This window comes from Balaenoptera borealis (assembly GCF_965194805.1).
Source record: "Balaenoptera borealis genome assembly, chromosome: 1".
Lineage (NCBI taxonomy): Eukaryota > Metazoa > Chordata > Mammalia > Artiodactyla > Balaenopteridae > Balaenoptera > Balaenoptera borealis.
In genome coordinates this window covers 159134878-159145054 of record NC_138860.1, presented here as the reverse complement: position 1 = coordinate 159145054, position 10177 = coordinate 159134878, and the positions used below count along the sequence as shown (strand labels likewise).

The 10177-nt window shown below is 42.3% G+C and overlaps 1 long non-coding RNA gene across 2 annotated transcripts in view; it reads right to left on the bottom strand.

Moving 5' to 3' along the window:
• Positions 1-340: 340 nt before the first annotated feature.
• Positions 341-10177, bottom strand: part of LOC309610156 — a 33047-nt gene continuing 23210 nt past the window's right edge. Inside the window, exon 5 of one of the 2 annotated variants that reach the window (XR_014233739.1) lies at positions 341-5161. This is a non-coding gene — a long non-coding RNA (uncharacterized lncRNA). The remainder of the gene's footprint in view (positions 5162-10177) is intronic. The other variant, XR_014233740.1, reaches the window with a different exon arrangement.

Here is a 10177-nt window from a genome sequence, read left to right as displayed (position 1 = left end):
CACGGGCTTTCTCTAGTTGTGGCGAGCGGGGGCTACTCTTCGTTGCAGTGCGCGGGCTTCTCATTGCTGTGGCCTCTCGTTGCGGAGCATAGGTTCTAGGCACACAGGCTTCAGTAGTTGTAGCTCACGGGCTCTAGAGCACAGGCTCAGCAGTTGTGGCACATGGGCTTAGTTGCTCTGTGGCATGTGGGATCTTCCCGGACCAGGGCTCGAACCTGTGTCCCCTGCATTGGCAGGTGGATTCTTAACCACTGCGCCACCAGGGAAGCATATCCATTTACTTTTTTTTTTTTAATAGGAATTATTTATTTACTTATTTATTTATTTATATTTTTGGCTGTGTTGGGTCTTCGTTTCTGTGCGAGGGCTTTCTCTAGTTGTGGCAAGCGGGGGCCACTCTTCATCGCGGTGCGCGGGCCTCTCACTATCGCGGCCTTTCTTGTTGCGGAGCACAGCCTCCAGACGCGCAGGCTCAGCAATTGTGGCTCACGGGCCCAGTTGCTCCGCGGCATGTGGGATCTTCCCAGACCAGGGCTCGAACCCGTGTGCCCTGCATTGGCAGGCAGACTCTCAACCACTGCGCCACCAGGGAAGCCCCCATTTACTTTTAATCTATGTGTATCTTTATATTTAAAGTGGGTTTCTTGAAGGCAACATATAGTTGGGTCTTGTTTTTTGATCTACTCTCACAATCTCTGTCTCTTAATTGGTATATTTAGACCATTGATGTTAAAGTGACTACTGATATAGTTGGATTAATATCTACCATATTTGTTACTGTTTTTTATTCATTGCCCTGTTCTTTGTTCCTATTTTTGTCTTCCACTCTTTTTCTGCCTTTTATTGTTTCAGATGAACATTTTATATGATTCCATTTTTTTCTACTTTCTTAGCATATCAATTATAATTTTTAAAAATATTCTTAGTGGTTGCCCTAGAGTTTGCAATGTACATTTACAACTAATCCAGGTCTACTTTCAAATAATATTATTCTGCTTTACAGTAGTGCAAGTACCTTATAATAACAAATATTCCTAATTCTTCCTTCCCATCCCTTGCATCATTGCCATCATTCATTTCATATACACGTTATCATCATCAGACACATTGTTGCTGCTATTATTTTGAAACTGTTATCTGTTAAGATCAATTTAAAAACATTAAATTTATTATTATTTTACCATCACTTATTCCTTCTCTGATACTCTTCCTTTTGTAATGCAGACCCAAATTTCTGACCTATCGTCATTTTCCATTTCTCTGAAGTTCTTCTAATATTTCTTGCAAGGCAGGTCTACTGGTAACAAAGTCTCTCAATTTTTGTTTGTCTAAGAAAGTCGTTATTTCTCCTTCACTTTGAAGGAAATTTCACAGGATACAGATTCTAGTTTGTGTTTTTTTTCTCTCAGCACTCAGTTTCACCTCATTCTCTTCTTGCTTGCCTGGTTTCTGGGAGAATTTGGATGTAATTCTTATCTTTGCTCCCCTACAGATGAGGTGTTGTTTTCCTCTGGCTTCTTTCAAGGTTTTTTCTTTATCTTTGATTTTCTGTGGTTTGAACATAATCCGTGCAGGGTTGTTGTTTTTTGGGTGGGGGGGTGTTATTCTGCTTGGTGTTCTCTGAGCTTCCTGGATCTGTGGTTTCGTGTCTGACCTTAATTTGGGAAAATTCTCAGTCATTATTCCTTCACATATAGCTTCTGCTTCTTTCCCTTCTTCTCCTTCAGGTATTCCCAGTACATGTATGTTACACCTTTTGTAGTTGTCTCATAGTTCTTGGCTATTCTGTCCCATTTTTTCCCCAGTCTTTTCAGTTTTGAAAGTTTCTATTGAAATATCCTCAAGCTCAGAGATTCTTTCCTCAGCTGTGCCCGGTCTACTAATGAGCCCATCAAAGGCATTCTTCATTTTTGTTACAGTGTTTTTGATTTCTAGCATTGCTTTTTGTTCTTAGGAATTCCAACTCTGTGTACATTGCCCATCTGGTTGTTTTTTTTTTTTTTTGGCCATGCTGTGGGAGCTTAGTTCCCCAACCAGGGGTTGAACCCAGGCCCTGGGCAGTGAGAGCGCGGAGTCCTAACCACTGGACCACCATGGAATTCCCTGCCCATCTGTTCTTGTATGCTGTCTACTTTTTCCATTAGAGCTCTTAACCTATTGACCATAGTTGTTTTAAATTTCCAGTTTGATAATTCCAACATCCCTGCCATGTCTGAGTCTGGTTTTGATGCTTGCTCTTCAAACTGTGTTTGCCCTTTAGTATGCCTCGTAATTATTTGTTGAAAGCCGGATATGATGTACTGGGTAGAGGGCACTCCAGTAAATAGACCTTTAGTGATATGGTGGTAAAGGTATGGGGGATGAGAGGCATTCTGTAGCCCTATGGCTAGGTCTCTGTCTTTTAGAGAACCTGCACCCCTAGACTGTGAACTTCATAAGTGCTTCTCAGTTTTCTGCCCTTAGGTGGGACAGGATAGGATGGCTGGAGGGGCCTGGAGTTGGGTATTGCCCTTCCATGCAGGTTAGGCTCTGATAAAACTCCAATAGGTTAGGCACTGGTAAAATAGTTTCTCCTGAGGGCAGGTCTTGTTAAGGAGAGCAGGATGTTCATTTTCCCTTGCCCTTGCCAGAAGCAGGAGGGGCAGAGCTCCGGAGGTAAAATTCACAAATACGTGGGGTCCCCCTGTGTTTCGGCCCCCCCCCCTGGGCTTTTAAACGCTCCATGTCTGCACGGAGTCTTCAGCAGTTCTTCAATGACAGCTTAGCTTTTCCCATCCAGTGCTAGTTTTGTGGAAGTGTCTACACATGGGTTTCTACTGTGGCAGATTGTGAATCTCTGCATTCACCTGTCTGTCTCTCCAATTTTCAGTGTATTGGTTTGCCCTGTGACCTCACTTCTCTGACAAGTCTAAGAAGAGTTGTTGATTTTTCAAAGTTTATCCAGCTTTTTAACTTGTTTTTAGTATGCAGCGATGACTTCCAAGCTCTTTGCACGCTGGACTGGAAACTTTTTTTTTGGCCATGCCCCCTGGCTTGCGGGGTCTCAGTTCCCTGACCAGGGTTTGAACCCGGGCCACAGCAGTGAAAGCACCGAATCCTAACCACTAGACCACCAGGGAACTCCAGTAAGTACTTTTCAGAAATATCTCATTTAATCCTCACCTCAATACTGTGAAGTAATACCATTATTTGATTTTGTAGTGGCGATTCCTGTGGCTTAGCAAGAGTACGTGACTTCCTCAAGTTCACACCATTAGAAAGTAGGATTTGAACTTGGGTCTGTTTGATTACAAAGCCAGTGTGTGTCCCACCCATCTCCCCCCATGTCACCTCCCATAACTAAGCAGGTTCCAGATTGGGCTTCAGGCCCAGAGGCAGACACAAGTCAGAACTAGACACAGGAGCCCAGGCCAATATGGAGGCTCTTTCCTGGAAAGCAAGGCACCAGGTCTCTGGAGGTAAGTGCTAAACCGTGATTCTGCCCCTTCCAGCTATGTGACCTTAGGGGAGTCACTTTATATCCTCCAGCCTCAGGTTCTTACTAAGTAGCCCAGGGTCAGGAAAATGGCAGTTGCTTTAAAGAAGGAAATTCTTACTGTTGTTGCTAGGTAGTAATTAATGTTGCCAGCTTGGAGGCTGCAGGTGCCAACCCCTTCCAGCCCTGGCCAGTAACCAGAGAAGAGGTCAGAGTTGTCAGAGACTCCAGCTGGGATGGCAGAAGGAGGGGAAGGCATTGGAACCTCAGTGCGGAATCATTTTGTTGACAAAGTTATAATGAAATACTCCAGCTCGACTTCCCATGGGGCATACTGGTTACCTCCTCTTCCTGGCTACTGCTCTGGTGGGCACCCAGTGCCTGAGAGCTTGAGAGCACAGTAGGATCAGCCCTTCCCTGGGGCCAGCTGTGCCACCTGGTGTAAGAGAGGAAAAACCTCCTAGATCCAGCTCAGAGCCAACCCTGACCAATTCCAGTACCAACTCTGATGACAGGAATTTCTGCTTCTGATTAAGATGGAGTAACAGAGACTAGATTTACCTTCCCATCTGAAATAACAACAACAAAAGACCCCCCACACACACATACACACAAAATGGCACTCAAGACAATGCACATCAGGCAATGACAAACAGTGATCATACTGCTTGGAGAAAGTTGCCAGGCCATGGCACAGGGGTAGGGGAATTCAGGCAGAGCCTGACAGTCTCCTGAATTAAGGAGACATAACTGGGAACCTGGGGGATGCCAGAGAGGCTAGAGTTTGTAGGGAGAGAGCCTGCAAGAGTGAGGGCCCTGGAGATCTGCAGCGGGTACCCCTCCACCCTTTAGTGGAGTATTAATCAACTAGAAATTATCTGAGGCTGCAGAGAGACCCACCCAAAAGGATAAGAGGGAATAGTGCTCAGGGCTCACATAAGCCTGAGAAATAGATCCTGTTCCTCATAGCCTGATAGCCAGAGTGGAAAGTTTCATAGTTCAAGGGGCATCAATTAGAGTACTAAGAAGGGTCTTGGCTGAGTACTGGGGAGCAACCCTAATGAAACACATTTCTGGTCCCACCTATCAAAAAGATGAAATTGTTTCCAAGTAACTTAATTGCTTCCAAGAACAAAACTCAAGATTATTTATAGAAATACAAAACTATACAGAACCCAAAAAGGTAAGATTCTGGCATCCAATCAATAATTACTAGGCATGCAAAGAAGCAGGAAAACACCACCCATAATGAACAGATAATCAATCAATTGATATTGACCCAGAAGCAACACTGATGGTAGAATTAATAGATAATAACATTAAAATAGTTATTACAGATGTATTTCATATGTTTTTTTTTTAAATAAATTTATTTATTTATTTATTTTTGGCTGCGTTGGGTCTTCGTTGCTGCGTGGGCTTTCTCTAGTTGCGGAGAGCAGGGGCTACTCTTCGCTGTGGTGCGCGGGCTCCTTTTCATTGCTGTGACTTCTCTTGTTGCAGAGCACCGGCTCTAGGCGCACAGGCTCAGTAGTTGTGGCGTATGGGCTTAGTTGCTCCGCGGCATGTGGGATCTTCCCGGACCAGGGCTCGAACCCGTGTCCCCTGCATTGACAGGCGGATTCTTAACCACTGCGCCACCAGGGAAGCTGCCCATTTCATATGTTTAACCAGAAGAAAGGTTGCCTATGTAGAGACATAAATCAACTTAAAAACAAAAACAAAAAAGTGGCACTTCTAATTTTAAATTAAAAACTTTTTTTTAATTTTAAAAAAGATCCAAATAAAACTTCTAGAGATGGAAACTACAATGTCTGAGATACATAATACAGTGGATGGAAATAATGGCAGATCAGTCGTTGCAGAAGAAAAGATCGGTAAACTCAAAGACATAGTTATAGAAACTATGCAAAATGAGACACAGAGAGAAAAAATACTTTAAAAAAATCCCCAAGATTTTAGTGAACTGTGGGACAACTTTGAACAGCCAAATAGCTATACAATAATATTAAAAAAAAAAAGGCAACTAAGATTGGAAAGGAAGAAGTGAAACTATCTTTACAGACAATATGATTACGTTTGTAGAAAATCCTATGGAATCTACAAAAAAAGGCACTAGAACTAATAAGTGAGTTTAGCAAGAATGTAGGCTATAAGATCAATATATGAAACAATTATATTTCTACACATTAGCAATGAACAGTCTGAAATTGAAATTTAAAATATTTCAGTGGCATCAAAAATATGAAATATTTAGGGAGAACTCTGACAAAATATATGTAAGATCTATACAGTAAAAATGATAAACTATCGCTGAGATAAATTAGCACCATCCATAAAAAAATTGATAAATATGACTTTATCAAAATTAAAACTTACCACTTGAAAGACATTGTTAAGAAAATGAAAGGTAAGCTGCAAACTGGGAGAACAAAGACTACATATCTGGCAAAAGACTTGTTTGCAGAATACATAGAGAACTCTCACAAATCAGCACTAAGAAAACAAAAACTAAAATACGGGCAAAGATTTGAACAGACACTTCACCAAAGAAAATATATGGTTGCTAGTAAATACGTGGAAAGAAACTCAATATCACGGTCATTAGGAAAATGCAAATTAAAGTACAATATGATACCACTACAGAGCTTTTAGAATGGCTAGAATCAAAAAGACTGACCATACCAGGTGTTGGTGAAGATGTGGAGCAACTGGAACTCTCAGATGTTGTTGGTGGGAGTGTGGAATGGTTTGACCACTTTGGAAAAACAGTTTCTTAAAAAATTAAATGTATACCTACCATATGATTCAGCCATTCCTCTTCCAATTATTTACCCAAGAGAAATGAAAGCTTTATAAAAACTTGTGCATGAATATTCATAACAACCCTATTTGTAATAGTCCCAAACTGGAAACAATTCTTGTCCCAGGACCAGGAAGAAAGAAGGGCTAGGCCTGTGGATTACTAAGTAGAAGTTTTAAACAGGGGCCTTGTGGGATCAGCGGCTCCTGGGTGCAAATTATGACTGTGCTACTTAAGAAAATGTTGAATTTGGGCAAATTATTTCCCTGAGTGTCAGTGTCCTTATCTGTAAAAGGGCTGGAGCATTTCTTTTTTTTTTTTTTTTTAAATGTTTCCAGGTATTTCTTTTCTTTTTTTTTTAATTAATTAATTAATTAATTAATTAATTAATTAATTATGGCTGTGTTGGGTCTTTGTTTCTGTGCGAGGGCTTTCTCCAGTTGCGGCAAGCGGGGACCACTCTTCATCGCGGTGCGTGGGCCTCTCACTATCGCGGCCTCTCTTGTTGCAGAGCACAGGCTCCAGACGCGCAGGCTCAGTAATTGTGGCTCACGGGCCTAGTTGCTCCGCGGCATGTGGGATCTTCCCAGACCAGGGCTCGAACCCGTGTCCCCTGCCTTAGCAGGCAGATTCTCAACCACTGCGCCACCAGGGAAGCCCTGGAGCATTTCTTGAGTTAGATCCTGGCTCTACCACTTACCTCTCTGGGCCTCAGTTTCCTCATTTGTAACATGGGCCTGATAATAACAGTACCTACCTCATCTGTCTGTTGTGAGGATTTAAGGGTCTAGCAGCACATGCAGAAGGACTGTAGCAGGCTTTTCACCTAATCAGTCTTTGCATCATCGTCACCATGACCTACCTCAAAGGTTTCTTAGAAAGCTTAAACAAGGCTGCTGATGCAAACTGTCTGGCAGAGGTATTATTAGATACAGTCTTCCCTTGGTATCCGCAGGAGATTGGTTCCAGGACCCCTGCGGATACCAAAATCAGAGGATGCTCAAATCCCTTATACAAAATGGCACAGTATTTGCACATAACCTATTCGCAATCCTCCCGTATACTTTAAATCATCTCTAGGTTATTTATAATACCTAATACAATGTAAATGCTATGTAAATAGTTGCCAGCATATGACAAATTCAAGTTTTGCCTTTTGGAGTTTTCTGGAATTTTTATGTTCTAATATTTTTGATCTGTTGTAGGTTGAGCTGTGGATGCAGAGTCCGGGGACAGGAGGGCTGACAGTAATTTCAGGGCAGAGTGAGTGACAGATGCTATGATATAGGTGGGGGTGGTGCTGTGAGACTCAGGAGGAAGACAAAATGTCTGCCTGGCGGGGGGATGGGTGTGGAAGGCTTGGGGTAGTGGGGAGTGGCCTTTTCTGGGTCTCAAAGGACTTGTAGAAGTTCCCTGGGTAGAGAAGGGGGAAGGTAGAGAGATGAGTGAAAGCTTGGTGGTGAGAGAGCCTGAGCATGTCTGGGAACGTGGAGCCTTTTCATTAGGCTGCATGTCTGGGGTGAGGGGCAAGGCATGAGGCTTTGGGGGTGCAGAATGCTTTGCCTGGGGGTTTAAACTCATTCCAGTAGGTGGGGAGCTCCTTTGCCGGTTTACGTGGCAGAATCACCTGAGACATTTAAAAAAAACACAGATACCTGGCCTCACCACGCAATATTTTCAGTAGTAGGTTTCAGGTGGGACCATGTTTAAAGCTCCCCAGGGGATTCTGATGCCCACCCACATATGGGGACAGGGTGTCATTATGCAGGGAGGGGCCCTATTGGAATACCAGATTTGAACAGAGAGCTTGAGAAGGTGGGGAGGGGGTGTGAGAGACCCCTGACTCTGACCCCCAGCCTCCCAACCCTCTCCAAGGGAACTCCACACTTGGAACACCACATTTACTGCCAGGAAGTTTCTTGTGAAGATATACACTAACATTACACCTCAGCAATCCCACTCGTCGGTATTTCCCCAAGACATATGAAAGCAAATGTCCACCCAAAGACTGGTAAATAAAAGCTCTATTTGTAATAACCCAAACTTGGAAACGATCCGTATGTCCACCAACAGGTGACTGGATAAACACATTGTGATATATCTATATAACGGGGTACTTCTCAGCAGTGAAAAAGAAGGAACTGTTCATATATGCAACAACATAGATAGATCTCAAAATAAGGTGAATGAAAGAAGTCAGACCAAAAAAACAAGCAAAAAAGAGAGAGTACCTAATGTGTGTGACTCCATTCATATGAAATTCTAGGAAATGCAAACTAATCTCCAGTGACAGAAAGCAGATGAAGGGTTCCCTGGGATGGAGGGTGGTAGAGGGATGAGAGGGCACTTTTGGGGGTGACAGATATGTTTGTTATCTTGGTGGCGGCGGCAATGGTTTAAAGTGTGTATACGTGTGATAAAACTTGTCAGATTGTATAATCTAAACATGTGCTCTTTATTGAATGTTAATTATACCTCAATGAAACTGTTTAAAAAATCTGATGCCAGGTCTGAGCAGTCACGGCCAGTCTGGTCTTTACACAGCATCCCTCGCCCTGTATCTTCATCCTGACTGCCAGTGTGCATTGAGTGGGTTATTATGCACAAGGTACTGTGTGCTAAACACTATATGGAATTTTAAATTTTACCCTCACAATAGTCTTGTGAGGTGATGCTATGTTATTAACTCTGTTTTACATATGAGGAAACTGAAGCTCAGAGCAGTTAAATTACTTCTCCAAGGAAATGTCATCTGACTGAGTCCTCGCCCCAGCATTTACCCCTAATCTAATTCAAACTCTGTTCTGATTGGTTCTTATGATTATACAAACATTGTGATATTTGTGGAAGACAAAATTAAAAAATTTAAATTGTTTTCAATCAACCCCCGTACATTATTGACTATCGTCACACATCTAATGATTTTTATTTTTCCATGTTTTTTATCCTTATGAAAAAGTATTATTACCACCATAATTCAATAATGTACATAAAAATTTGTTTTCCCTTTCCCCGATCCAAACCTTAAATCTTTACATGTGGTCTTATATTCTTCTACATAAGAAACACCACTAAGAACAGCTCTTAGGTGATGTTTTGTTTTTAGGCAAAGTCTGAAGAGTAGGCTGCAGGGTGCAAAGTGTAACATGTTTTTTTCCAACTTATCTTGATCTAAAAAAACACAACCTTTTCACTGCTTTAGCGTAAGCCGGAGCCTTCCTGGAACTCCAGTCCAGACCCTGAAATTCCTTGTGACATTTATCATTTTTGACCACCAAGCACCCATTCTCCCTATGTCTCTAGGAAGCAGTTCACTCCCCAGCACCAAGGATAATAGGTTCTGATTGGTTTTAGCCAATCCGTATATCCACAGCAATTGTTCAGGGTTGGCCCCGAACCAAGTCAGAGACAATGAAAAACAAGGAGACTTTTTCTGATTCTTGAGAAAGTGCTACCAGGGAGACTCCCTTTTATAGAACAGTACAGGGAGGGACAAGGGGGCTTTTAGTAGAATGATGGTGGGTGGTAGGAAGGCTTTGACTGACACTGCAGAGCAGAGAGAGGGAGAGACCCCTTCCTCATTCTTGATGATATTATTTGAGCCACCTGAAGCCAACTATCAGATTCCTTTTGTTTAAACCAGTTTTCATTCATTTATTTATGTGACGGATTTATACTGACACTGTGTGTTAGACACAGTTTTAGGAGCGATATCTACTAGGTTTTCCATGAGCATAATCCTCAATTTAACCTTAACCTAATCCTCAGTCATAAACTAGAACTCTGGCCCTTTTCTAGTGAAAAGCTTTAGTGTCAAGAAACAAAGGACAAAGGGGGCATTTGTATAAGAGTATGTAAGGTGCAGTAAGTGAAATCCCCTGACTATTACAAAGACTCTA